General features: G+C 45.3%; 1 protein-coding gene across 1 annotated transcript in view; it reads left to right on the top strand.

The window, feature by feature from the left end:
• The first annotated feature begins 6,185 nt into the window (after nt 1–6,185).
• The window catches only part of LOC310841933 (L-threonine 3-dehydrogenase, mitochondrial-like), a 138,365-nt gene continuing 120,909 nt past the window's right edge, over nt 6,186–23,641 (top strand). The window contains exon 1 of the mRNA XM_083733684.1: nt 6,186–6,198. The gene's annotated coding sequence lies outside the window, so the exon portion shown is untranslated. The remainder of the gene's footprint in view (nt 6,199–23,641) is intronic.

Below are 23,641 nucleotides of genomic sequence, written 5' to 3'. Positions count from 1 at the left end.
ACCAAGCCTACTGGCTGCTGTTTTGCTCTGGTATTACGGGCTGGTGTCCTTGTTTTTTGTCCAAGGGAGCCCTCAGATTTCTCCGTTAACAATATAAAGCATTCATTCATTTTTTCTACAATCTCTGCCTGCCTGCACTGTTGCCTGATGATCCACTGCTCCCCTGCCAGTTTCCCGATTCTGATACACCAGTGGTGTTGCGTGGCATGTCCCCTCCCCCATGTGAAATGAAGACCCTGGACACATTATTTAAGGTTAATGGGCATAAAAAGGCCACAACTTTATTGATTACAGAATTGAAAGGTATTGGCCTTAGGCATTGGCTCCTATCGACTACCCGGCATGGAGACCGGGAAGGGTTATCCATAAGCCGTGGGAGTCCTGTTGAAGTACGCCAACTAGGATCCCACGGGTGTCACCGCTCGGGGGCGTGCCGGCGGCCCTTACCTCCCTAGGTTTCGGACAAGGCAATGCCCCCGGAGTCCTCTACCAGACTACCCTTTTTATTAGGGGAAGGTGATGGCGCTTCCTTCCCCCCATTCATTTGCATAACAATTAACCCCCGCCAATGCCTAACTGCCAATACCGCGGAAGTTGTGACGTTTGCTACGAGGTAGGCAAAAAAACCAAAAGGCTAGAAGTGTGCCAAATTGGAAAAATTCCTACCAGGCCCCTTGCGGCGACCAACCGAAGTCCATAGCAAGGTCATAGCTAGCTAAGCCTAAAGGGTGGGTGGGATGGGAAAACTGCTCAGCTGGAAAGGGGAAAGAGGGTGGTCCCTGGGCGTGCCTGGCCTTAAATAGGCTAGGCCCCGCCTCCCCGGCCCGCTAATTCGCGGGCAGGGTCAAAGACACGCCCAGGAATTCCCTGTTCAGCCCGCAACCCCCTCTCCTCCCAGGTCGGAAATGGCTTTGTAGAATGTCCTCTCTGCTGAAATACGAAAGGCCCCTTCAGTATTTACCTTGGCTTTTGACACCCAAGACGTGTGTTTTCAGGACCCACCGTATTCTTGTGACTGTAATTTGTTCTGACTGTTTTAAATATGAATTTTTAACACATCATGGGCACCTGCTGGTGAAGGCAACTCTGCCACTCAGGTGGTGAGCTCCTCCCAACTATGCCCGCTCGGAAGTTCGGTTTATTCAGGTATAAAACACCTGAAGAGGGTTTTATGTCACGATCTTTAGGATCCACTTGATGAGTTCACCTTCCCCGTTAAGAGAAATTCAACTCTCTTTGCACTGGAAAGCAAACCTAGCTAATCCCCTCTTTCCAAAACCTGAGAACCGAAACTCTGCCATCGTTTGAAATCCACGCACCTCCATATCTTGCAATGCAGTTGCACTCCCAAATAACGTCTACAAAAATGCATGTGCTTTGAAAAAGTGTGTCTTGAAGTGTGTACTGGGACGCTTTTAATGTGTGACATTCTGTTGTGTTGTTGTTTGTTATGTATTTGTATATTAAATCGGAAGCTACCCAGAATGGCTGGGGCAACCCACAGGATGGGTGGGGTACAAAAAGACGATTATTATTATTAATAATGATAATAATAATTAGGGTTTGCCCACACTTCCGCTTGTCCCACGCTGTCTAGGTGTAGGTCCGAGTGGTTTTCCATTTGCCCCGACATTTTCTTCAGCACTAAATGAGGTCAAAAGCCAATCTGCATAATACGTGATTGATGTTTGCTCCGGTTCAGCAGTAAAAATTGGGTTTCCCTTGGGGAAAGTGGCGGAAGAAGCAAGAAGTCTGGACACATCCTTAGTTAGCGTAGAATACAAAAAACAACATTACATTAGGGAAAATTGCTTTCCAAAAGCATTTAGTTTTTTAAAAAAACAAAACTGCATTCAGAAATGTGTCCTTTCAGGAGAAATTTGCACTAAGATGCTTGTAAATTTTTCACAAGGACTTGTAAAAAAGGAATTGCAGATAGATGCAGAGGACTGAACTTCAGGCTGAAAAAATAAGAAGCCGAAAGAAATGATAATCAATAGATCCATGCGCTCCCAATCCTCAGCATCTTATATTGAGAGAGAGACCTCAGCCTGTAACTCTGGAGAGCAGCTGCCAGCCAGTGTAGCAATACTTAGCTAGATGGACTCAAAGTAAGACAGCTTTCTATGTTGGCACATATAATCATAGAATCTTAGAGCTGGAAGGGACCCAAGGGTCATCTAGTCCAACCCCCTGCAATGCAGGAATCACAGCTAAAGCAGCCATGACAGATGGCCATCCAACCTCTGCTTAAAAACCTCCAAGGAAGGAGAGCCCACCACCTCTTGTGGGTGTCTGTTCCACTGTCAAACAGCTTTTACAGCCAGGAAGTTTTTCAGTATGTTTAATTGGAATCTCCTTTCTTGTAACTTGAAGCCATGGGTTCGAGTCCTACCCTCCAGAGCAGGAGAAAACAAGATTGCTCCATCCTCCATGTGACAGCCCTTAAGATATCTGAAGATGGCTATCGTTTCTCCTCTCAGTCTCCTCTTTTCCAGGCTAAACATACTCAGCTCCTTCAACCATTCCTCATAAGGCTTAGTTTCCAGACCCTTGATCATCTTGGTTGCCTTCCTCTGCACACGTTCCAACTCGTCAACAGCCTTCTTAAATTGTGGTGCCCAGAATTGGACACAGTATTCCAAGTGTGGTCTGACTAAGGCAGAATAGAGTGGGACTATTACTTCCCTTGATCTGGACACTAGACTTCTGTGGATGCAGCCTAGAATAGCATCAGTCTTTTTTGCTGCTGCATCACACAGTTGACTCATGTCGAGCTTGTGGTCCACCAAGACCCCTAGATCCTTTTCACATGTACAACTAGTAAGCCAGGTGTCCCCCATCCTATATTTGTGAATCTGGTTCTTTCTGTCTAAGTGCAGAACCTTACATTTCTCCCCATTTTGTTAGCTTGCCCCCAGTTCTCCAATCTGTTTGAATTTTGATTCTGTCTTCTGCGGCATTCGCTACCCCTCCCAGTTTGGTGTCACCTGCAAATTTGATGAGCACCCCCTCAATTCCTTCATCCAGGTCATGTATGAAGACGCTAAACTCTTTATCAAGTATGACTGCCTCCATGATTTATTTCTCCCATCATAAGATCACCTTCACTATTTTTTTAAATCCTAGGTGAGATGATATTATGTCCCCAAGAAGTTGAGATACACAAACTTTCTAGCACAGATTCTCCCTCCCCACCTCTCTCTCTTTGGTATAGTTTGGGAAAATGGGTGAAATTTCACTAAGTGCTTGGTCCATATTTTGAGCAGCCAGCTCCCCACATGTGAATTCATGTCAGCTGCACTGGGTGGCTTAGAAACAGTCCTAGGCTAAATGCCTGAAGCGTGACTCATCTCCTTCCTCTAAGGAATCTGTGCATGTGCAGAGGCAGGTATAAAGGCAAGGCTGCATTCAGCAGCAGTCACAGGTATTCACCAAGAAGACGTTTTGTGCGGTGCAAGGTACCAGCAGAGAAGCTGAAGGACTACCTTGAGAGCCAGTATGCTGTAGTGGTTAAGAGCGGTAGACTCGTAATCTGGTGAACCGGGTTCGCTTCCCCACTCCTCCACATGCAGCTGCTGGGTGACCTTGGGCCAGTTACTCTTCTTTGAAGTCTCTCAGCCCCACGCACCTCACAGAGTGTTTGTTGTGGGGGAGGAAGGGAAAGGAGAATGTTAGCCGCTTTGAGACTCCTTTGGGTAGTAATAAAGTGGGATATCAAATCCAAACTCTTCTCCTTCTTCTTCTACCTGACATATGGATCAATATAGCATGGTGAGCTAGCAAGGTACAGTGATAGTGGATCTCTCTGTATACTTATATCTTTACAAGGTTTGCTACCAAGACCAGAAGAAGGTCCATCTAGTCCAAACAACCACACACACACACACACACACACACACACACACACACACACAATGCAGGAAGCTCAGCTAAAGCACCCATGACAGATGGATGTCATGGATGTATCTGCTGGACCTGCAAGCAGTCAGGAAAGTAGGGGCCAGGACCCTGGGCAGGAAGGCAGCACTGAGAACACTTGCTTTCTGAAATATACTCAGAGTCGCAAAGTGATTTCATGCTCTTTATTCAGCTCATAGTGGTGAGGAGGAATGAATGAAAGTCCCCTCAAAGTATCTGCTTTATATACATTATTTACACAATGGGCTGCAAATGATTGGCTAATTCTGGAATTCTACTGTAAGCCAATCAGGTTGTGGATTCACTTCAATCTGGAGCATGATTGGGTGGTTCCTGCCAACCAATCATACTGCTGTATTGTTCTAGGACCAATCAGACTCCTGCATTCTGAATCCTATTGTTCTAGGACCAATCAGACTGCTGCAGTTTGGATCTTATTCAACTCAGTACATAACACTTTCCCAACTAGGCGTGTACGAGCTACTGGTGCAGCTTTATACATGCTGCCTGCCCTGGGGGTGGCGCTGTCAGGCTGCTGCCAGTGACTCCAGGCTAGTTGCACAAAGACAAGGGAATGTTTCTTACCATCCTCTTTTTATTCAGGATTTACAGAGAGAGGCTATGGAACACAGCCTCTTGGATAATGGCGTTGTCCTGAGTGAATCTCCAACCCCCGTCTCTGTAGGATGTTAGAATCAGGTGCAGTCAATCACAACATTGCTAGAATAGACATGAAGGTTGTCTCAGTCCTCCAGCCAGAACTTCCTGCTTTCCACGACTGAGACGAAACTTCCTATGTGTAACTTGAGATGGGCATGGCCTCTCCTGAAGTAGAATGATCCAGAACCACAGGCTGGACACCATCTTGTCTCTCTTGTCTCTATCGATGGCATCTTAACAACAGCACTACTAAGATGCACCCTTGGCTCCAGGCCAAGAGGAGAAAAGGGGGGCTTTCTCCCATAAGGAGATAGTCACCACATTCAAACTATGTTCTAACCTTTTAAGACTGGTAAAGCTGGTAAAATGTGGTCTTGACTATGCTACCACTCAGTGGATTTGTAACTGGCTGACTGACCGAACCCAAAGGGTCTCATCAATGGTTCCTCTTCATCCTGGAGAAGAGTGACTAGTGGGGTGCCACAGGGTTCTGTCTTGGGCCCGGTCTTATTCAACATCTTTATCAACGACTTGGATGATGGACTCAAGGGCATCCTGATCAAATTTGCAGATGACACCAAACTGGGAGGAGTGGCTAACACCCCAGAGGACAGGATCACACTTCAAAACGACCTTGACCTTGATCAGACAACTGGGCCAAAACAAACAAGATGAATTTTAACAGGGAGAAATGTAAAGTATTGCACTTGGGCAAAAAAAATGAGAGGCACAAATACAAGATGGGTGACACCTGGCTTGAGAGCAGTACATGTGAAAAGGATCTAGGAGTCTTGGTTGACCACAAACTTGACATGAGCCAACAGTGTGACGCGGCAGCTAAAAAAGCCAATGCAATTCTGGGCTGCATCAATAGGAGTATAGCATCTAGATCAAGGGAAGTAATAGTGCCACTGTATTCTGCTCTGGTCAGACCTCACCTGGAGTACTGTGTCCAGTTCTGGGCACCACAGTTCAAGAAGGACACTGACAAACTGGAACGTGTCCAGAGGAGGGCAACCAAAATGGTCAAAGGCCTGGAAACGATGCCTTATGAGGAACAGCTAAGGGAGCTGGGCATGTTTAGCCTGGAGAAGAGGAGGTTAAGGGGTGATATGATAGCCATGTTCAAATATATAAAAGGATGTCACATAGAGGAGGGAGAAAGGTTGTTTTCTGCTGCTCCAGAGAAGCGGACACGGAGCAATGGTTCCAAACTACAAGAAAGAAGATTCCACCTAAACATTAGGGAGAACTTCCTGACAGTAAGAGCTGTTTGACAGTGGAATTTGCTGCCAAGGAGTGTGGTGGAGTCTCCTTCTTTGGAGGTCTTTAAGCAGAGGCTTGACAACCATATGTCAGGAGTGCTCTGATGGTGTTTCCTGCTTGGCAGGGGGTTGGACTCAATGGCCCTTGTGGTCTCGTCCAACTCTATGATTCTATGATTCTATGACTGCCTTCTGGGAACCTTTGTGTGAACAGATTATTACTTTTACAGAAGACTGTAGCGTCTTATTTTAGGAGGGATTAAAAGGGGGAAATACCAGGAAATATTTACAGAGACTCTAACGAGTCTTAGCAAGCTACCTGCTGTGCTTGCTGTGTTTAAAAAAGAGGAATGTTAACTCTGCTGATTTTGTTGAACTTGTAAAGACAAGTTGGGATAGGATATCTTAGACAATATATCCTCTCCCACATCCCTAAACATTCCCACAGTCTCCCCCACTTCCTCATTCGTTACTTCTATGGGTGAAGAAGTAGAGTTTGGATTTGATACCCCTCTTTATCACTACCGAAAGGAGTCTCAAAGCAGCTCACAATCTCCTTTCCCTTCCTCCCCCACAACAAACACTCTGTGCGGTGAGTGAGGCTGAGAGACTTCAGAGAAGTGGGACTAGCCCAAGGTCACCCAGCAGCTGCATGTGGAGGAGCGGGGAAGCGAACCCGGTTCCCCAGATTACAAGACTACCGCTCTCAACCACTACACCACACTGGCTCTCCAATGCTGCTACCTGCCCTCTGCCTTTGAGCTCTTTGCTTTCCTACTTCCAAGGCTATCCGGTTTCTGGGAGGGGGAGGTCTGGAATGCTTTCTAAAGACACTTTGTCCATCAGCTGCTGCCCCCCTAGTGCTTCCTCTTCCTCATCTCCCATTATTTCCCAACTTTCCCCCTCATCTGCCTCTGAGCTGCGACCTTCCTCAAACCCTGTTGTAAATCTATACTGTCTTCCTCTTCCTCCTCCCTGGAAGGGACAGGCTGTGGAAATGGTCTCCACCATTCCTCTTCTGCCCAGTCCCTGACAGGGGTGGAACAAGGGTGGGGGCCAGACCCCTTGTGGAAAAATTGCTTGTTCTAATGCGGAGGGTTTTATTAACTTGGGCTTTTAAACGCAGCCTTGGGTTCAAACAGACATCAAACATTGCTCTCTGGTTCTCTCCCCAACTTGCCGCTTTACTTCTAGGTCACATCCCTGACACTTTCAACTCTGGCTTTTTCTGTTGAGGGAGGCCACCCATCCATTTGCTGCCTTTCACCGAGCCCCCTTAATCCACCTCGACAGCTCACCATCCAGGTTCTTACCCCACCAGCAAGCTAGCCCGGCTATTCCAATAATTAGGAGCTTTCATTAAATTCTGACACTTGCTGGATCCAGGGTTCGGAGGGGCCTGGCACCCAGCATAACAACCCCAAACTCATAACAATATGTATGAAATGAAATAGAGAAATTATGTGACTCTAGCAGAGTAGTGTCCAAACTTTTTTTAAAGAGGGCCAGATTTGATGAAGTAAAGGGCCGTTGGGGCCGACCAAAGGGCCAACCAAAGTTCTTGACCATTTTTTAGGATTTAAGTTCTTTAGCTTTTTTATGATTTTACCCCAAAGTTATTGAGCTTTTTTTAGGATTGAAGTTGTTTTACCCTAGGAAGTAAACTGCGACAGGGGCTGGATTAAACCAACCGGCAGGCCAAAATGGACTTTGGAGAAGCCTGCCATAGCACCTACAGTCCCAAGAAACAAAGGTCTGTATAGTTAAAGCTATGGTTTTCCCAGTAGTGATGTATGGAAGTGAGAGCTGGACCATAAAGAAGGCTGATCAGCGAAGAATGGATGCTTTTGAATTCTGGTGCTGGAGGAGACTCTTGAGAGTCCCATGGACTGCAAGAAGATCCATTCTGAAGGAAATCAGCCCTGAGTGCTCACTGGAAGGACAGATCCTGAAGCTGAGGCTCCAAGACTTTGGCCACCTCATGAGAAGAGAAGACTCCCTGGAAAAGACCCTGATGTTGGGAAAGAAGGAGGGCACAAGGAGAAGGAGACGACAGAGGATGATATGGTTGGATAGTGTTCTTGAAGCTACCAGCATGAGTTTGACCCAACTGCAGGAGGCAGTGGAAGACAGGAGTGCCTGGCGTGCTCTGGTCCATGGGGACATGACTAAACGACTAAACAACAAACAACAACAGTCCCAAGAAGTGTGTGTGTGTGTGTGTGTGTGTGTGTGTGTGTGTGTGTGTTATTTCTGGACTTAGGGGGCTGCCTATCCAAACCCTTTGGCGACCTCAATCACTTTGCTACCATTGACTATGGTCGTTCAGACGGGTGAGATAAATTACTGGATTATTCGTGGATGTGCTAGAGAAGAAGACTCAAAAAGCATGACAAAACCAGAGAAGTGTGACTACTGGGTTTTTATTTCGTTCTTTCTTTCTTCAACCAGAGAGGGGGAAAGTGAGCTTTCCTCCCTGGCCCCCAAGTGCTATTGAGGGAGAGAGAGAGACAGATATTGCAGCTGAGGCTCCTCTCTTCGGCCGTCCTCTGGGTGCTCAAGCTTTGTACTGCGGTCTCCAGTGGGGCCACTTCGGGTGGTGGACTGGATAGTGAGGGGCAGGACGTGGCGCTGGTGCTGGCAGTGGTACTGGCCGTGGATGAGGATACGGGTAGTGATAAGGCCGTGCAACACAGCAGTAACCGCCATGAAGTGCGCAGGCACAGCTTGGCCGAGATGCCCCATATTTGCACGAGGTTCCACAGGTGCCGTAGCAGCGGTCTCTGCACTGGTGCTTGTAGCCTGCAGGAGAGGGGAAGCCCAGAGTTATTTGTTTACTTACATATTTATCACCATTGCACAAAATTTATACACTGCTGGAATATGCCCCCCCCCCCCCGAGCGGTTTACAAAAGGAGGAAACAATAAAATCGCCACAAAGGAAGGTCTCCGGCAATAGGTTAAACTACCAAAAGAGGTTAAAATTCACATTGGTTTTCTAAACATCTGGACTGGTTCGTCTAAACAGGAATGTCTTCAGCAGGCGCTAAAAGGAATACAGTGCAGCAGAGAAGGTGCCCCCTTGATATCAAGTGGCAGGGAGTTCCAAAGGGTAGACGTCGCCACACTAATTGATCGATCTGTTACAAATGTGGAATGGGCATTATGTGGCACCTATAGTGCTGCCAGTTCCACCGATGGAAGGGTTGTTGTGGGGATTAAATGAATCGGAGGAGAGCTATGCATGCGACATTGAACTCCTTGGAGGAAAAGGGGGGATATAAATGCAATAAAATAAATGCAGTAAAATAAATAAGCACATGTCTCTCTCTCTCTCTCTCTCTCTCTCTCTCTCTCTCTCTTAATAATAATTAAATTTTCTGTTTTACAATTTGGAATACTCATTTAAACATCCTTAATATATCAATGACTTCCCTTCTTCTCTTTCCATGGTTCATTTTGCATATTATAAATCCCTGCATATTTTACATAAACCAAACCAGGCATAGGCAAACTCTGGCCCTCCAGATGTTTTGGGACTACAATTCCCATCATGCCTGACCACTGGTCCTGTTACCTAGGGGAGATGATGAGAGTTGTAGTCCCAAACATCTGGAGCACCGGAGTTTGCCTATGCCTGAACTAAGCCATTCAGTATTCCATTATTACAGCTATCAAAACTTATTTACACTGTTGAATTTATCTGAATGCTGCCCATGTTTTCAAGTGTACACAATCCCCCCCCCCATATATTCAATAAACGTTTTCCAATCTTCTCTAAACGTGTGTTCTTCTTGTTCTCTTATTATTCTATATGTTAAGTCCGGAAGCTGCGCATATTCCATCAGCTTAAGTTGCCATTCTTCTTTAGTTGGGACCTCACTCATTTTCCATTTTGGGCCTATATTATTATTATTATTATTATTATTATTATTATTATTATTATTATTATTTCTTAATCACCCATTACCGTGAGATTCCAGGGCAGGTTACAACAATTAAACAAAATCTATTAGAAAAAGCTTAAAACAAATTCCAGTCTCAAGATTTGGGTGCGTCCTAAAATACAGATGGTTGCCAACGACCAAAACTATACAGTGACGGTGCCATGTGGACCTCAGGGGTTTCACAGAGAATGCCTTCTATAGGGCTGCCACCATCTTGGAACAAGAAGGTCTTCATCTGCCAATGCAAGGACAGCAAGGAGGGAGCCAGTCTGGCTTCTCTAGGGAGTGAATTTCAGAGTTTGGGAGCAGCCACCAAGAAGGCCCTTTTGTGAATCCCCACCTAGAGTGCCTGTACTTGGTAAACTACATGCAGTTGCAGTCTAAAATATCAATAGGGTAACAGGCTAGGGAAGAGTGGTCAATAATAGAATTGTAGAGTTGGAAGGGAGTACAAAGGTCATCTACTGCAACCCCCTGCAGGAATCTTTTGCCCAACGTGGGGCTCAAACCCACAGCCCTGAGATTAAGCGTCTCATGCTCCACCGACTGAGCTATCCCAACTGGGGACAGTCCAAACTGACTTTTCAGGGTTTCCGACAAGAGTTTCCCAGCCTACCTGGAGGCTCCAGGGAAGGAGCCAAGGAGACCTCCTGTATGGAAAACTTGTGTTCTACCACTAAGCCGAGCCTTTTCCCATTCCAGAAGAACCAGGTGCACATGATGCTAGATGGAAAGTGCACCATCTAATACAACCCTCTCCCTTAAAGGTGCCATCCTGCTTCCCCACCATTACCTGCATTGACCACAGTGACGAGCAGGATCACAGCAAAGGCAAGGAAGAGGGTCCTCATGGTGAAAAGCTGGGTCAGATCTCACCTACTGAAGATCTGAAGACCTGAAGATCTGATGATGAGTGTGATCTGGAGCTCCAGTGCTTATATAGGAGTTGATGAATCAAGGAGAGGTGATGGATGATGCACAGGTTGTTCCATTGGTGCCCTATCATGTCATCTCAACCCCAGCAGGCCTTCCATGTCATTGTATGTTATCAGTTTGTACAATTGAGCATGGTCCACTGCTGCTCACCACCATCTGCAAGGAAAGTGTTTCATTCCTGGTCCAGGAAGTCCCCATCCTGATCCGGCTGTCTGGCTTCAAACACATCAAGTGTGCAAGAGCTTAGGAGGCATGTGTGCATGGAAACAATCTCACACATCTGAGAGGAGAATGGCAAGAGGGAACAAGTTAAGATCTTCCAGGAAGATTATCACACCAGAGAGGAACACCTGAACAAAACGTTCAGATAAGGCTGATGAAGGTGCTGAGACAGTGATGGGTATTTTGCCAACCACAGATCGTGAAGAGCAGATGTGATGACGTCATAGCACCACACAGCCAATCCCCAGGATTGTTACAGGAGACAAACGTTACCTTTTCCATCTTACTTGTGGGGTCTACCCAGCAGCAACTGGGGGGCTGCTGCAGGAACAAGGTGGTGGACTAAATGTACTACTACTCTGATTCTGCAGAGCTTTGGTGCTCTGATGCAGAGAGTTGTCCAGAGAACCCGATGTTCCCCTCGAGAAGCTATAATTCTCAGCGTGGTTTAACAATCAATTCCTCTTCACATGGAACTCTGGGAATTGCAGCTTTGGGGAGGGGAGGAGTCTCCTAACAAACTACAGCTCCCAGAATTCTTTGGGGGGAAAGCCATGACTGTTTAAAGTGGTATCACAGTGCTGTGTGGTGTGAGGGTAGCTTTTGTTCATTTTTTTTAGCTTCACATCCTAGATCAGAGGAGACGGGCCATATTTTCCTCTGGGCAACATTCCAGGGAACACTTCTTGTTTGTCGATCACTTGTAGGCAAATTTCGACAGTGGAATTTGCTGCCAAGGAGTGTGGTGGAGTCTCCTTCTTTGGAGGTCTTTAAGCAGAGGCTTGACAACCATATGTCAGGAGTGCTCTGATGGTGTTTCCTGCTTGGCAGGGGGTTGGACTCGATGGCCCTTGAGGTCTCTTCCAACTCTATGATTCTATGATTCTATGATTCTAAGATGGTCTTCCATAAACATGGTTTTAACAGTGAGTCTGTAAGTGACTGTGGAGGCCAATTCTGGATCCACATGTCCTTACACAGTGGAGACATAGGTTTCTGGGCGGGACTTGATCACGGTATGGATTTGCCAAGTGTGCCTTCCTCTTAGCACGTTTCTCCCTTGCGTCCTGAGTTCGAGTGTCTTCAAAGCCCATGACGCCTTTGGTCAAGGCTGTTCTCCAACTGGAGCGCTTGCAGGCCAGTGTTTCACGGTTGTCAGTGTTTATACTACATTTTTTTAGATTTGCCTTGAGACAGTCTTTAAACCTCTTTTGTTGACCACCAGCATTACGCTTTCCATTTTTAAGTTCGGAATAGAGTAGTTGCTTTGGAAGACGATCATCAGGCATCCGTACAACACGGCCAGTCCAGCGAAGTTGATGTTGAAGAATCATTGCTTCATAGTTTATGCATCCTAGTACTACAATTCCCAGCACCCTTAACAAATGACAGTCCCCAAGATTCTTTGGGGGAAGCTATGGGTTTCAAACACATGGTAGATGCAACCATATCAGAACTTCTGCTCAGCTTTTCCACTTAGATTACCTTTTTTTCTCCCCCCCCCCCTTATTTTTATTATGTATCTCAATCAATTTGTTTTTATATTGGGTGTTAGCTGCTAAAACCATTTGCACATGTTGCCATGCTACCAGTCCATGCAGGATGTATGCACCCTATATATAGAAATGAGCAAACCAGTGATATTTTAAGGAGCAGGTGGGGCCCATGACTTACATCATAGGAGCCTACACAACAGAAAACACTGCTGCTGTATGTAGCTTTCAATTTGTTTGTTTTTTATCTTATATTTTGGAAATGTACATCCAGTTTTTTCCCCTTTAATTTTTTTAGGGGGACCCAAGAGAGTGGGGCCCTAAGCTATAGCTTGTTTAGCTTATACATAAATCCGGCACTGACATCAAGGCCCCAGAGGGCTGACATACAGACCACAAACCAGTCTTCCCTCAACTTATTGCCTTCCAGATGTTGTTGAACTAAGACTCTGCATCACCCCCAGCCTATGGTCAACAGATGGCTTTGGCTGATGAGAGTTCTTCTTCAACGGAACACCAGAAAGACTTCAAGCTGTGAAATGCTGTGGTGGAACCCAGGATGTGAAAAGTCTTTTGTGCTCTATCAAGGTCAACATGACTGTGACGTCTTTCTCATTGTGTGTGTCCTAGTTGCTGGGGTGCAGTGATACAGGGTTTTGCCTGCCAAGAGTCTCTGTTTTGGCTGGCTCCGTTCTGTCTGCATTCTCTGATGCAAGGATCCTGCTATTGTGTGTGCGACGCTTAAACCCTTGGCAAGGACACGAGACTTGGAGGCCATTCTTGAAGCCTGCCATGCCACGAAGCAACATCAAGCTCTCCGAGTCAACACGCATACCCACACCTGTACCTACAAAATAATAATAATAATAATAATAATAATAATAACAACAACAACAACAACAACAGCAACAGCAACAACAACAACAACAACAACAACAACAACAACAACAACAACAACAACTTATTTATACCCTGCCCTTCCTGGCCAGAACCGGGCTCAGGGTGGCTAACAACAGTAAAATTACAGTAAAAAACATGATAGGGAAAAAAACCAATTTAAAATACGGGTTAAAAAGCAATTTAAAATTCAGCCTCATCAAAATCATAAGGGGAGGGAGATTGAGTCCAAATCAAAGGCCAAGTGGAACAGCTCTGTCTTGCAGGGCCCTAGTCTCTTGTGTCAGAGCATTCCACCAAGTCGGGGCCAGTACTGAAAAGGCCCTGGCCCTGTTGTTGTTTAGTCGTTTAGTTGTGTCCGACTCTTCGTGACCCCATGGATCAGAGCACTCCAGGCACTCCTGTCTTCCACTGCTTCCCACAGTTTGGTCAAACTCATGCTGGTAGCTTTGAGAACACTGTCCAACCATCTCGTCCTCTGTCGTCCCCTTCTCCTTGTGCCCTCCATCTTTCCCAACATCAGGGTCTTTTCCAGGGAGTCTTCTCTTCTCAGCAGGTGGCCAGAGTATTGGAGCCTCAGCTTCAGGATCTGTCCTTCCAGTGAGCACTCAGGGCTGATTTCCTTCAGAATGGATCGGTTTGATCTTCTTGCAGTCCGTGACACTCTCAAGAGTCTCCTCCAGCACCATAATTCAAAAAGCATCCATTCTTCGGCGATCAGCCTTCTTTATGGTCCAGGCTGGAACGTAGCCTTCTGTAGAAACGTAAGAACCCTCCTCCCTATTGCTCTGCCTATATCTCCATCTGGTTCTGCCCATCTCTGACATGAGGCCCCCAGAAAGTTGTCCACCAGAGAATGTGGCCTTTGGGCTGAAGAAACTGCCCTGCTCCTTCTGCTTCTCAGCCCTATTGCCAGAGACCTTATCGGAGACCTTTCTCGCCAGCACAGAGGATGGGGAGCCAAGGAGAGCCCTCTAGAAGTTGTCCTATGACAATTCCCAATTGTCCAATCTAATTTAGGTTGGCTCAGTAGCAAGATGAGTCTCAGCCAGTTTGCCAAGCAGTCTGAGCTCAGCGTGGCAGAGCCATCAGAGAATCTTATTAACAAGGGGTCCTTCTAAACTTAGGTCACTCCAGTCCCCAGCATTCCTGACGAAAGCCCATATTGGCTGGAGGTGATGGGAGCTGAGACCCCACAAATCTTGAAGAGCAGTAGTGCAACTCTTATTCTAAACAGTGATTATCCAAATAACAATCTCCTTGCAGAATTAAACTGATCCTTTTAAAAGACAATGCGCAACTGTTAATTTGTTAGAGTACACGAGAACAAATTAGGGTAATAGAAGGCAGTGCATTAAATGTAAATAACAATACAAGTACAAGGAGAAGAATTGGAAGTCTTTGATTTAGAAATTCAATGAACTGTTCTTGCTTTGTATGTGTGTGTTTTCCCTCTTTCTTTTCTTGTCTTAATCTTTTCTTTTTTATCTTTATGTATGTATATATATGTGTATTTTGATTCAATAAAGATGATTAAAAAACAACACCAGCCCACTGGTTCCATAAGCTCATACTCAGTACTTCCTACCCTATAAAGAGCAGTATTCAGAACAGCGGTTTGCACAGCCCATTAAGGGACGTAATGACAGCAGAATTCAAAAACAGTAACGCCTCCATATTTATTCTGAATCCAATGGGAACTATTTAGTTTTATTATTTCAACAAATTGAATGAACTTGATTTAGTGATAGCAGGATAGTCATTTGTAGCTCCAGCTACACCAGCTGTTCCAAGTGCCGGATTTACATACAGTGGTACCTCGGGTAAAGAACTTAATTCGTTCTGGAAGTCCATTCTTATTCTGAAACTGTTCTTAACCTGAGGTACCACTTTAGCTAATGGGGCCTCCTGCTGCTGCCACGCAATTTCTGTTCTCATCCTGAAGTAAAGTTCTTAACCCGAGATACTATTTCTGGGTTAGCGGAGTCTGTAACCTGAAGCGTCTGTAACCTGAAACATCTGTAACCCGAGGTACCACTGTATAAGCTAAGCAAGCTTTAAAGGAAAAAACAACTGGATGTACATTTCCAAAATATAAGATAAAAAACAAAAATAAAATAAAACCTGCATACAGTTAGAGCTTAATAATTACTTCACTATTAATATACTTCTTCTTAATTGTATTTCACTATTAATATATTTCTTCTTAATAGTATTTCAGTTCAACAATTATTTTGATAAAATACATATTTTGTTATGTGCAAATGGCTTTAGATACCCGTTAGGTCCATAAATTACCATATAGCATATATTCAACAACAAAACAGCAACAATTTGTTGTTGACAAAGGGCAGCTGGACATATAAAGGGCCCCATTACCTTCAGTAGCTTTGTTGTTGTTTAGTCGTTTAGTCGTGTCCGACTCTTCGTGACCCCATGGACCAGAGAATGCCAGGCACCTCTGTCCTCCACTGCCTCCCACAGTTTGGTCAAACTTCAGTATTCAGTAGCTTAGGGCCTCATGAATCCGGCCCTGGCTGTTCCTTTGCCTATTAGCGCCCTCTAAATAGTCCCAATGCCCCCCTCAAGGGGCAGTGCCACCCCCTTTGGGGACCACTGCTCTAAAGAATCAATTGCCTTATTCCTCCCTTTTCATTTCCACCAGATCCTTCAAACCCGTTGCTCCCCTACCCAAATGCCTTGTTCCATTTGGCTCTCTAGCCTTGAGACACCATGAAAACCCCAATGGATGATGATTTTGACTGACTTGGCTATAAATTTAGCAACAAGCCATACATTTCAATATGAGTAGATCATAAAGAGTTCCTCCTTTGGATTCCAACTGGTTGGGGGGCAGCTGAGCATGGCCATCACAAAAAGGAGAAAGTGGATGAATGCAATGAACAATGGCCATTGAAAAGACTGCATCAGTGTGCATTGTTCTGGGCAAGAGAGGACAAGAAAAACATCCACCAAAAGGGCAGTAGCTATGTAAGCCTCATGAATATCCACCTGGCATCCCTTTCAGACATTCCTTCTATAAAACAACTGAGCCCTTGACTGGAAGCACCATCAAAGTGCTTATCCATTGTCCTTCTGTGTTCACCCAGAGAACCCAACCAGAACTCCACCATGAGAGCTCTCTACCTTGCCTTGACCGTTGTGTTGTTGGCTGCCACTGTCATAGATGTTCAAGGTATGAACTGAACTTCTACAAGGTGGGAGGAAGGGGCTGTACTTCATAAAGCATACTGAAGCGGCTTCTGCCTTGACCTTAATTCAAGGGAGAGGTATGGGTTTAATAGGAAAGGCAGCGATGGCCACCAGCCTAGATGGCCTTCAAAGAGGATTATAGAAATTTATGGAGGAGAGGGCTATTAATGGCTACTGGCCCTGATAGGTGTGCTCCATCTTCACAGTTGGAGGCAGTAGATGCTTCTGAATACCCCAGAAGGGAAGAGTGCCCTTGTGCTTGGATCCCACTTGTGGTTCCCACATGTATCTGGTCAGCCACTGACAGAAGAGGATCCTGTACAAGTTGGGCCATTGGCCTGATCCAGAAACCTCTTCTTATGTCCTTATGGCAAGGACAGACCTCAAGGGAGTGGTGTTGGCCCCATGGGAAAGCGATGGCATAGAGCAGGAGGTCTTGGGTCTAAACTAGATCCTCATTTGGGCTTCAAGGAGTGTTTTGGTCTGGGCGACATTTCTAAGGAGAAGCCACAGTTTAGGGGAGAACAGCAAGGAGAACAGGAGGTCACCTCCCCTCAAAACAGATGCTGTGTTCCAGGCAAAGGTTCAGAAAAGGACAAACTAAATGACCAAGGGGTGGAAGCAACTCCCCAAGGAGGGAAGGACTTCTTCAACTAGAGAAAAGGCAGCCAAGAGGAGGCATGGTAGTGGTGCCTAAAATCATGTGTAGCATGGAGAATGGAGAGACCATAGCTCAGGGGTGCACCATGTGATTTGTCTTGCATGCAACTGGGCATTCCCTCTCTGCAGATCCTTGGTGGGAGCTCCATCCACGGGGAGGTGCTCTTGCGTTGCCTCAATATTTCTTATTTGTTCATTCATTGCATTTATATGGCACCTTTCCCCCATGTGGTGTACATGGTTCTTCCCCTCCTCATTTAAGCACCACAACACCCAGTGAGTTTCAAATCTGAGCAGGGTTTTGCACCCTGGTCTCATGGGTCCTAGTCTGACACTCTAACCACTATACAGCACTAGCTCACTCTTCTTCCTGCAGCTTCCTGTCACAAGAGACCCAGCTGTAAGAGATATGAAGGCACCTGTAGCAAGGATTGCTTGACGAGTAGGAACGCCGTCGTCACCTGCGACTGCACTCCTGGCACCATCTGCTGTTTGCCTCGCAAGAGAGCCTGAGCAGGAGACAGGTTGCCTCATGAGGAGGAGCCGGAGACCCTGTCTTCACCACTCAGCTGTGTAGAGGGGCCCATCATGGATGCTTCTCCACAATAAATTGGCATCAATGTCCTTGGCGAGTTCTGTGTGCTTCTTCCAGAGAGCAGGCAGGGAGGGAGAACTGTAGGGCGGTGGGTGTAATATGGTCATTTCAGACACCTGGGGTTTCCAAAGCCTTTTCCCAGTGTACAAAGTCCCTTACAGTTCCTACTGCAATTAGCCTCATGCATTAGGACTGTCCACACTGGGGCTAAGGCAAAACCTGCGATGATTGCTGCAAATGTTTTCACCTGCAAAAGGAGGGGGGAAAGGGTCCCCTTTTGCCACCTTGAGGGTGTAAGCAACAATGTTCAAGGGCATCTGTGCCCTTCTGCATAACACCTGTTCAGGTAGCATCCCCCATGTTTCTCTCCCTAACTTCTCTTTAGGAAGCACCCACTCAGAGTGAGGGCAGAATGGTGCAGGAAACATTGTCATGCCTTGGGATTAGCTTCCTTTGTCCACAGCACAACAGCAGTATTCCCAGGAAGAACAGTCTTTAAAATAATAATAATAATAATAATAATAATAATAATAATAATGCTGAAAGAGTAGCAATTGGGAATGGAAACAATAATGAAGGTATTCTTGTATGAGGAGAATATTCTGATACATATTTGTGCTCCCCATTTCCCTTTTTGCACTGAATATTTTTCCTTATGAACCTTCGATGCTTTTTTAAAAAAATACATCTTTATTGGTTTAAAATACAATCTTACAATAAAGGTAAATACTACAAAGTTAAGCACAGAAAAGAAAAGAAGAAGAAAGAAAAGGGGGGGAGAATTATCCAGATCAAAAAGTACAAAAAGTTTAAAAGTAACAAGAAGGGGGTGGGGGAATAACAATTAAAAGTACCAGATATTTATGCATCATGTCTTATCCAATAAAGTCTTCTGTGAAAAGCTTCCGATCGTTCTCATTATGCTTTTTCTGTTGTCTTCTTGTTTTATCACACAGTTTGTTTTATTTCTTTTTCCATATATACCTCTAAGACGTTTATTCCATTTATTTATTATACACAAATATCATTCAATTCTGCTAGGATGGTATCATTTTTACTATATAGTCTTATATATTCCTTAAATATTTTCCATTCTCCGTATACTTTTTGATTTATGGTTCCCCTGACTTTTCCACTCAGCTTTGTCATTCTGTTATTGTTGGTGTTGTTTTGCATTTCCAACTTCTGGCCACTAGTATTCTCGCAGCTGTGATTGCGTACATGAACAGTAGTCTTGTGTTTTGCTTAATTTCTATTGGCAATATTCCTAATAGGAAAATCTCTGGCCTTTTTTTAACAGTGAATTTAAATAATTTCTTAAATTCATCATATATGTTGTTCCAAAATTCACTTATAATTATGCACCTCCACCACATGTGATTGTAAGACCCTATCTCCTCTTTGCATCGCCAGCATGTTTGTACATTTTAGCGAGTTTTGGCGGAGTTTTGCATCTGTAAAGCATCTTCATTGTATTCTCCCTCAAGTTATAACATGATGTAAATTTAATATCTTGTTGCCACAGTCTTTCCCACTGCTCCATATAGATATTATATCCAAAGTCTTGAGCCCACCTTATCACTGATGTTTTTACCTGCTCCTCTTTCACTTCCCACTCTAAAAGATATTCATACATTCTTGACATACACTAGTACCTCTGGTTAGGTACTTAATTCGTTCCAGAGGTCCGTCCTTAACCTGAAACAGTTCTTAACCTGAAGCACCACTTTAGCTAATGGGGCCTCCAGCTGCTGCCGCGCTGCCGGAGCACGATTTCTGTTCTTATCCTGAAGCAAAGTTCTTAACCTGAGGTACTATTTCTGGGTTAACGGAGAGCCAGTGTGGTGTAGTGGTTAAGAGCGGTAGTCTCGTAATCCTGGGTAACCGGGTTCGCGTCTCCGCTCCTCCACATGCAGCTGCTGGGTGACCTTGGGCCAGTCACACTTCTCTGAAGTCTCTCAGCCCCACTCACCTCACAGAGTGTTTGTTGTGGGGGAGGAAGGGAAAGGAGAATGTGAGCCGCTTTGAGACTCCTTAAAGGGAGTGAAAGGCGGGATATCAAATCCAAACTCTTCTTCTTCTTCTTCTTCTGTAGCCTGAAGCGTATGTAACCCGAGGTACCACTGTACTTTCCTTTATTATATATTAATTCTTGAACTTTCGATGCTAACCTACAGAGCACTTAAAGCTTGCATCTAATTTTTGTTAGTTTAGGTTTCTGAGGTTTCTGAGAAAGCCTGATGTCCCTTAAGAGAGTTGAAGGTCTCATGCTTCTCTAGGGAGACCGGGGGGGGGGGCTTGAGTCTATGGGGTAGATTAGGACAGAGACTTACAGTAAGAGCTCCTGGGGAGATACAGGTATCCAAGATGAGCCCTGCTAGATCAGACAATGGTTTGCCCATATGACATCACATGCACTCAGCCCCAGGCCTCTTCAGTCTTTGCTGCAAGTTGGCACCTCAGCGTTCACCTAGAATTGCCAGAGTGGTGGATCCAATTCTTCCATCAGGCCCACAAGCAGAACATCCTCATCCTCAGCAGCTGAGATACACCTCCGAGGTGGGCTTCATGTGGCCACCATCACTAGCTAACCTGTCCCAATCTAGAAGCCCATCTAAATGTTGAATTGACCTGGGGATAAGCTACAAGGGATGCGAAACACACCACCATGCAGCATATTAAACAAATTAATGAGATGCATTAATAAGAAGGAGACTGCAGCATTCACTGGAAATTAATCTTTCACCTCCTCCACAATCCGCATGAACTTACCCCAATCCCGCTGAGAACCAGTGTGGTGTAATAATGGTTAGGGTACTGCAACAGGACCCAGGAGACCAGGGTTCAAATCCCCACTCAGACATCAAAAGGTGACCTTGGGCCAGTCACTGCCTCTCGCTTGTTGTGATGATTAAATTGGGGTGGGGTGTGAATAATGTATGCTACCTTGAGCTCCTTGGAGAAAAAGGTGAGATATAGATGCAGTAAAAATAATAATAAATAACAAATAAATAATAATAAATATAATTTATTACAAAATAAATTAATGTTATCTATTTTCTTTATTATCAAATAATATTTATTATAACATAATAAATAATAACGACACTAATTGGACTCCACCCCGCATATAAGTACAGTGGTACCTCGGGTTAAGAACTTAATTCGTTCTGGATGTCTGTTCTTAACCTGAAACTGTTCTTAGTGATTTCTGTTCTCATCCTGAAGCAAAGCTCTTAACCTGAGGTACTATTTCTGGGATAGCAGAGTCTGTAACCTGAAGCGTCTGTAATCTGAGGTACCACTGTAATATCAATACTGGGGGAGGAATTGGGATCAGAAGAAGGGTTAAGCCTCACATTTACACATACTACTGTCCAAATTGTTGGGGTTTTGTGGAGGGAGGGAACATACCTACTATTTGGGTGGGGGAGGCAGCTGCCTGGTTAAGAACCCAACATTAATTTAAAGTACTGCAGTTAATCTCTTTAGGGACGTGGGTGGCGCTGTGGGTAAAACCTCAGCGCCTAGGGTTTGCCGATCGTATGGTCAGCGGTTCGAACCCCCACGGCGGGGTGAGCTCCCGTCCTTCGGTCCCAGCTCATGCCCACCTAGCAGTTCGAAAGCACCCCTAAGTGCAAGTAGATAAATAGGTACCGCTTTCTAGCGGGAAGGTAAACGGCGTTTCCATGTGCTGAGCTGGTGCTGGCTCGCCAGAGCAGCTTCGTCACGCTGGCCACATGACCTGGAAGTGTCTCCAGACAGCGCTGGCCCCCGGCCTCTTAAGTGAGATGGGCGCACAACCCTAGAGTCGGACACGACTGGCCCGTACGGGCAGGGGTACCTTTACCTTTTAGTTAATCTCTTAGCAACAGGGTATACCTTCAGGACCCTGGACAGCTCCAAGCAAAGCAGACGGGTGGGTTGCTTTCTTCCCAAAATAAGGACCAACAAATATTATGGTGGCGTAAGCCAGGGGTCAGCAAACTTTTTCAGCAGGGGACCGGTCCGCTGTCCCTCAGACTTTGTGGGGGGCCGGACTATATTTTGGAAAAAAAATATGAATGAATTCCTATGCCCCACAAAAAACCCAGAGATGTATTTTAAATAAAAGGACACATTCCACTCATGTAAAAATACCGGGCAGGCCCCACAAATGACCCAGAGATGCATTTTAAATAAAAGGACACATTCTACTCATGTAAAAACACACTGATTCCAGGACTGTCCAAGAGCCAAATTTAGAAGGTGATTGGGCCGGATCCGGCCCCCGGGCCTTAGTTTGCCTACCCATGGCGTTAGCGTTAGCTGACTACAGCCCACTTCGTCCATCAGATGGAGTGGTGTGCAGCCCATGAATGTTTAAGCAATAAGAAGAGTATTATTATTTATGGAGTCAAGGGACTCCGCATTGTTGCTGTTTAGTCGTTTAGTCATGTCCGACTCTTCGTGACCCCATGGACCAGAGCACACCAGGCACTCCTGTCTTCCACTACCTCCTGCAGTTTGGTCAAACTCATGCTGGTAGCTTCGAGAACACTGTCCAACCATCTCATCCTCTGTCGTCACCTTCTCCTTGTGCCCTCCGTCTTTCCCAACATCAGGGTCTTTTCCAGGAAGCACTCAGGGCTGATTTCCTTCAGAATGGAGAGGTTTGATCTTCTTGCAGTCCACGGTGTCGGAAATCTTCTTAGCCTTGTCAAAGGAATGTGCCATTCTCCAGGCACCCGGCTTGATTTCCTTGTTGACCTCCCCGTCTGCGACTCCCGGCAGGATACAGGCGAGGTCTCTATCGGCGATCCCCCTCAAAGTGAGAAGAACACATCACTCTTCCCTCCTCCCTGCCTTCCCCCAGGGAGGGGAAAGAGACAGACAGAAATGTATTTACATGCCTTTATTTCTGTCTTTGCAGCAGTACAGAGAAACACGTCTGCACTCTCTAAACACCAACAGCAGAGAGAGAGACTCCACCCCTGTACTTCCAGTACAGGTCAGATGACACTCTGAGCTAACATCCGGTGCTCAGTACAGTAAATAGACTGTCCCTTTGTTCCCACAGTACAGTCCCAAACATCAACATCCTGTTTGGCTTTCCAGCCAGCTGCAGCTCGCTGCTGCATTGCTCCTTTTTCGTAACACACGGGAATCTCAAGAGTCTCCTCAAGCACCATAATTCAAAAGCATCAATTCTTCGGCGATCAGCTTTCTTTATGGTCCAGCTCTCACTTCCATTGCTTTCCTGTAAAGTTAGAATGCTGAAGCTGATGATCTTTCCTCGGTGTACCTCACCTCTTACCTTGAAAAACACCTGCCATCTCATTGCCCATTCAACCCACTCTGGAAAGATCCTTTTCAAGCTATTCACGGTCCATCCAGGTTTTCAGCATCCTGAGTGTTTGGGTGTCACCCACAAATTTGATCTCTTGCCTACTCACCCCTAACTCCACCAATGAATGTTAAATAGCACTGGTACCCTCTACATAGCATTCAAAGAAACTCAATTTACTTCTCTTCTCTGTGAAAACTGTCTGTTTACTGCTATTCATTGCTTTCTGTTGCTTTTTTTCTTTTTTCTTTTCTTATAACATTCCACATCAACAAAGCATGAACAAAAATGATACAACAAAGAAAAATCTTTCTCTTCAAAGATTTCAAAGAATAGACAAAAATAATCTGAAAACATTCCCTGACTCCCTATCCTGTCTTTACATGATTCCTTTTAACCCCTCTTTTCCTTGTGTTTTCTTAGTTCGCCCCGTCTATCGCAACCACTTTTATATATTTTATTTATTTCTTACTCTGCTGAAAATTTGACCATCCTGCTGGGTAAAT

This window comes from Podarcis gaigeae, assembly GCF_964106915.1.
Source record: "Podarcis gaigeae genome assembly, chromosome: 3".
Classification (NCBI taxonomy): Eukaryota; Metazoa; Chordata; class Lepidosauria; order Squamata; family Lacertidae; genus Podarcis; species Podarcis gaigeae.
Note: the sequence above shows the minus strand (reverse complement) of the source record. Positions and strands in the feature narration are given on the sequence as shown.